Below are 6,496 nucleotides of genomic sequence, written 5' to 3'. Positions count from 1 at the left end.
GAAAAAGAAGATAGAGAGAAGAAAGAGATAGAGAGGAGAGAGGGAGAGAGATAGAGAGAGAGAGAGAGGAGAGAGGGAGAGAGAGGAAGGAAAAAAGAGATAGGAGAGAGAGAGAGAGAGAGAGAGAGAGAGAGAGACAGAGAGAAAGAGAGAAAGAGAGAAAGAGAGAAAGAGAGAGTGAAGCGAAGAAAGAGGAGGAAAAAGGAAGAGAAAATAGAAAAGAATAACGGGCATCATATGTCTCTCCGTAGCGCGACCCGGACTTAATTTGCCATAACTTTTTACTACTTAACGTCATATCGTCTTTTGCTTTGCTTGATTGCGTGTCTCAGTGCCTTTGATGGGTTGCCTGCTAGTTGTCTGTGTGTCTGTAAGTTAGTTATTGTCTACCTGTCTGCCTTTTATGGGGTGAATGTCTGTCGTTCGCAAATTGATGTCTGTCTATCTTTCCTAAATTGCTGTCACACTGTCTGTCATAAACTGCTGTCTGTCTGTCTTTCATAAACTGCTGTATCTCTGTCTTTTATAAAATGCTGTCTGGTCTGTATTTTATAAACTGCACTCTGTCTGTCTTTTCTAAAGTGCTGTCTATCTGCCTGTTATAAATTGCTGTCTATTTGTCTTTCATAAACTGCAGTCAATCTGTCTATCGTCCGCAAAACGATTACTGTCTGTCTGTTTTCCATAAGGTGATTAGTGCCTGTCTGTCTTCCATCATTTGAATATTTCTCTACGTCTTTCTATCTGCCCATTTAATTATGTTTTCTATCTACATCAACTTCTCTGCATCTTTTATGTAATCATTTATATGTTTTTTTTACATTATATATATATATATATATATATATATATATATATATATATATATATATATATATATATATAATATATATATATATATATATATATATATATATAGACACACACACACACACACACACACACACACACACACACACACACACACACACACACACACACACACACACACACACACACACATATGTATATATGCTTCCTTGAGAAAAGAGTGTGATATCTAAATGATTTGCATTGCTGAATAAGTCAAGTCACTTAATTTACAAATTCAGCTTAAAACAGGAGGCCCGGGAGTCTGGAAATCACATTTAATGAAGTGGCCCCTTATTTGTGGCCCCTTATTTGTGGCCCCTTATTTGTGGCCCCTTATTAGTGGCCCCTTATTTGTGGCCCCTTATTTGTGGCCCCTTATTTGTGGCCCCTTATTTGTGGCCCCTTATTTGTGGCCCCTTATTTGTGGCCCCTTATTTGTGGCCCCTTATTTGTGGCCCCTTATTTGTGGCCCCTTATTTGTGATAAAGGGCTTCCGCTTCAGGTCCTTTATTCAGATAAGGAGTCACTGTTTGGGGCCCTTGCTGTAAAAACCACGGGGCCCCAGTGTGTATTGGAGGAGGGCTCCGTCTGAGGGACACCGTGATATCATTAGCCAAAGGGTCCCGTTTGTCAGAATCCGGTCCTGTCTGTCAGTCAGAATCCGGTCCTGTCTGTCAGTCAGAATCCGGTCCTGTCTGTCAGTCAGAATCCGGTCCTGTCTGTCTGTCAGAATCCGGTCCTGTCTGTCAGTCATAGTCCGGTCCTGTCTGTCAGTCATAATCGGTCCTGTCTGTCGTCAGAATCGGTCCTGTCTGTCAGTCAAATCCGGTCCTGTCTGTCAGTCAGAATCCGGTCCTTTTCTGTCGTCAATCCGGTCCTGTCTGTCTGTCATAATCCGGTCCTGTCTGTCAGTCAATCCGGTCCTGTCTGTCTCAGAATCGGTCCTGTCTGTCAGTCAGAATCCGGTCCTGTCTGTCAGTCAGAATCCGGTCCTGTCTGTCAGTCAGAATCAGGTCCTGTCTGTCTGTCATAATCCGGTCCTGTCTGTCAGTCAGAATCGGTCCTGTCTGTCAGTCGGTCAGGTCCTGTCTTGTTACCGTCTTGGCTATGTGCCCTATCCTTATTCTGTCTTAGGGCCCTCGTTCTGGCCTTTGTCAAATCGGCCCTTCTGTCTGTCCTTATTGGGCCTTTGTGCCTATTCCCTATTTGGGCCCTTGTCTTTTGTCATAAGGTCCGCTGGTCTTTTCAGATAACCGGTCCTGTTCGTCTGTCAAAAACCCGGGGCCCGTCTGTCTGGAGAGGTCCGTCTGTCACGTCAATCATACCGGTCCTGTCGTTTTCAACGGATCTCGCGTCTCCTGTCCTGTCTGTCAATCACGGTCCTGTCTGTCAATCAGAATCCGGTCCTGTCTGTCAGTCCGTTCAGTCGGTCTGTCTGTCGTCAGTAGATCCGGTCCTGTCTGTCAATGTCCAGTAATCAGGTCCTGTCTGTCTGTATAATCCGGTCCTGTCTGTCTCAGAATCAGGTCCTGTCTGTCTCAGTCCGTTCTGTTCCGTGTCTGTCGTCAGATCCGGTCGTCTGTCAGATCCGGTCCGTCTGTTAGTCATAATCCGGTCCTTCTGTCTCATAATCCGGTCCGTCTGATCAAATCCGGTCCTGTCTTCATCCGATCCGTTCATGTCGTCTGTTCAGTAGATCCGGTCCTGTCTGTCAGTCATATCGGTCCGTTTCAGTCAATCCGGTCCTGTCTGTCAGTCAAATCCGTCGTCGTCAGAATCCGTCCTGTCCGTCAGTCAGAATCCGGTCCTTCTGTCCTGTCTAATCGTCCGTCGTCAGTCAGAATCCGGTCCTGTCTGTCAGTCAATCCGGTCCTGTCTGTCAGTCAGAATCCGGCCTGTCTGTTCAATCGGTCCTGTCGTCCGGTCAAATCCGGTCCTGTCTGTCATAATCCGGTCCTGTCTGTCAGTCAGTAATCCGGTCCTGTCTGTCGTCATAATCCGGCCGTCGTCAGTCAGTCCGCGTCAGTCAATGCGTCGATCCGTCTGCAGTGAATCGGCCTGTTGTCATCGTCTGTCAGTCAAATCGGTCCTGTTGTCAGTCAAATCCGGTCCTTCTGTCAGTCAAATCCGGTCCTGTCTGTCTGTCATAGTCCGGTCCTGTCGTCATAATCCTGTCTGTCTGTCATAATCCGGTCCGTCTGCTCATCAGAATCGGTCCTGTCTGTCAGTCAGAATAGGTCCTGTCTGTCTGTCATAATCGGTCCTGTCAGTCAGAATCCGGTCCTGTCTGTCTGTCAAATCCGGTCCTGTCTGTCAGTCAAATGCCGTCCTGTCTCAGAATCCGGTCCTTCTGTCTGAATCCGGTCTTCTGTCGTCAGAATCCGGGTCTGTCGTCAGTATCGTCCTGTCTGTTTCGAATCCGGTCCTGCTGTCAGCAATCCGGTCCTGTCTGCAGTCAGAATCCGGTCCTGTCTGTCAGTCAGAATCAGGTCCTGTCTTAGTCAGAATCCGGTCCTGTCTGTCAGTCAGAATGGTCCGTCTGGTCTGTCAGTCAATCCGGTCCTGTCGTCAGTCAGTAAATCCGGTCCTGTCTGTCAGTCAGAATCCGGTCCTGTCTGTCAGTCAAATCCGTGTCGTCAGTCAATCCGGTCCTGTCTCAGTCATAATCCGGTCCTGTCTGTCAGTCAGACAGGTCCTCTGTCACAGAATCGGTCCTGTCTGTCGTCAAATCCGGTCCTGTCTGTCGTCAGAATCCGGTCCTGTCTGTCAGTCAGAATCCGGTCCTGTCTGTCAGTCAGAATCCGGTCCTGTCTGTCAGTCAGAATCCGGTCCTGTCTGTCAGTAGAATCCGGTCCTGTCTGTCAGTCAAATCCGGTCCTGTCTGTCAGTCAGAATCCAGCCTGTCTGCAATCAGATCCGTCTGTCTGTCAGTCGAATCCGGTCCTGTTGCTGTCAAATCCGTCCTGTCTGTCAGTCAGAATCCGGTCCTGTCTGTCGTCAGAATCCGGTCCTGTCTGTCAGCAGATCCGGTCCTGTCGTCGTCCAGATCCGTCCTTGTCTCAGAATCCGGTCCGTCTGTCAGTCAGAATCCGGTCCTGTCTGTCAGTCAGAATCCGTCCTGTCTGTCTGTCAGTCCGGTCCTGTCGTGTCAATCCGGTCTGTCTGTCAGTAACCGGTCCTGTCTGTCAGTCAGTAATCCGGTCCTGTCTGTCTCAGATCCGGTCCTGTCTGTCAGTCAGAATCCGGTCCTGTCCGTCATATCGATCCGTCCTGTCTGTCAGCAGCCGGTCCGTCTGTCTGTCTGAATCGCGGTCCTGTCTGTCAGTCAGAATGTCCTGTCTGTAGTCAGTCCGTCTGTCGTCAGTCCGTACGTCGTCAGTCGAATGGTCCTGCTTCTGTCAGTCTCAGGAATCCGGTCCTGTCTGCATCAATCCGGTCCTGTCCTGTCTGTCAGTCAGAATCCGGTCCTGTCTGTCAGTCAGAATCCGGTCCTTCTGTCAGTCAGAATCCGGTCCTGTCTGTCAGTCAGAATCCGGTCCTGTCTGTCAGTCAGAATCCGGTCTGTCTGTCGTCAGAATCCGGTCCTGTCTGTCAGTCAGCCGTCCTGTCTGTCAGTCAGAATCCGGTCCTGTCTGTCAGTCAAATCCGGTCCTGTTGTCAGTCAGAATCCGGTCCTGTCTGTCGTCATAATCCGGTCCTCGTCTGTCATAGTCCGGTCCTGTCTGTCAGTCAGAATCCGGTCCTGTCTGTCAGTCAGAATCCGGTCCTGTCTGTCAGTCAGAATCCGGTCCTGTCTGTCATAATCCGGTCCTGTCTGTCAGTCAGAATCCGGTCCTGTCTGTCAGTCATAATCCGGTCCTGTCTGTCAGTCAGAATCCGGTCCTATCTGTCCGTCATAATCCGGTCCTGTCTGTCTGTCAGAATCCGGTCCTATCTGTCTTCCCTCTCCTCTCTCTTTCTCTCCCTCCTTGCATCTGTCCCCCCCCCCCTCCTCTATCTAATGAGGTTATAATAACCAGCGGTGAGGGATACAGATATTGCCGTATAGAGTTGGGTTGCAAAGGGTTGCATAAGAGCGAAGTGAATGAGTTCCCCCTCTAACATGTGGTCTTCATGAGAACAATGAAATGCAGTCATAAGTATCTGCAAGAAAGGACGGAAACGTAAGATGATAATGATGATAACATTGAGGACACGAAAATTATAGTGATGATGATGATAACGATGATGATGACTATCAACATCAGTAATAAAGTTATGATATTAGCAATAATTTTTGTAACGTATTAATTTTTTTTTCCCAACACATGCGTGTCTGAACACCATTATATATACATATATGCATCCACACACACATGCACACAATATATATATATATATATATATAATATATATATATATATATATATATATATATATATATATATATATATATATATATATATATATATATATATATATATAGATAGATATTATGTGTGTGTGTGTGTGTGTGTGTGTGTGTGTGTGTGTGTGTGTGTGTGTGTGTGTGCACACACACACACACACACACACACGCACACATATATATACATATGTGTGTGTGATTATAATACAAAATAAAATCTTGAAATCTGTTAGTTACACAAGGTTAATTCGTTGCGCTTAATAGCATCAACTACAAACACAAACATAGCAAAACTAATAACATTTTTTTAATAACAATGAAAACAAAAACAGCAAAAACATATCCTCTCAGAGTAACATTCCCGCACGTCACAGAAGGGGAAGGGGGGGGGGGGGAGTAACAAGGGGGGATGGGGTGCAATCCAAAGGGGGGGGGGAGAGGAGGAGAGGAGGACGAGAGTGGGGATGGGGGGATGGGGTGGGGGCGCGATCCATAGGAAGGAGGGGGAGGGGGAGGGGGAGGGGGAAGGAGAGGAGGAGGAGAGGAGAAGGATTGGGGGTAGGGATACAATCCATAGGAGGAGGGAGGAGAGGGGGAGAGGGGGAGAGGAGGAGGGGCGTGGGGGCGTGGGGGAGCAATCTCTTAGCTGTCGTAATGTGCATGATAAAAACTTGCTTGCACGGCCGATGTGGTATTTAGCTGCTGCGTCACCCTGTCAATTCCATTTCTCTCCCGGGAGTATTAACCAGCGAGACGATCGAATGAATACGTCACAAAGGGAAGAAAATGGCGTACGGGTGTGTGATCTCATTGACGGGGAAACTTCTCTATTTTGAGAAGGTGGGGAAAAAAGTGTTTTGTTTGTAATGCTTATTGATGATCTGGATTTCCGACGGAGACTCGCTCGATTAGAACTTAAGCGGGGCACTAATCATAATTTTATTCATTTATTATTGTTATTATTATTTTTTTTTCATGACACTATTACATGAATTGATTCCCTTCCTGCATGGTACAATGTCTTTGAGCAAGGACGGATGTAGTTTGTAGTATTTGATAAACAATGTGAGATAAGTTTATGTTAGGGATAAGCCTGGAGGTTATAGAGAGGATCTCACTGGTCTAGACGAAGTGAGAGAGAGAGAGAGAGAGAAGAGAGAGAAGGAGAGAGAGAGAGAGAGAGAGAGAGAGAGGAGAGAGAGAGAGAGAGAGACAAGACAGAGAGAAAGAGAAAGGAGCAAGGGCAGAAAATAGGAG

This window comes from Penaeus monodon, chromosome 6 (assembly GCF_015228065.2).
Source record: "Penaeus monodon isolate SGIC_2016 chromosome 6, NSTDA_Pmon_1, whole genome shotgun sequence".
Lineage (NCBI taxonomy): Eukaryota > Metazoa > Arthropoda > Malacostraca > Decapoda > Penaeidae > Penaeus > Penaeus monodon.
Note: the sequence above shows the minus strand (reverse complement) of the source record.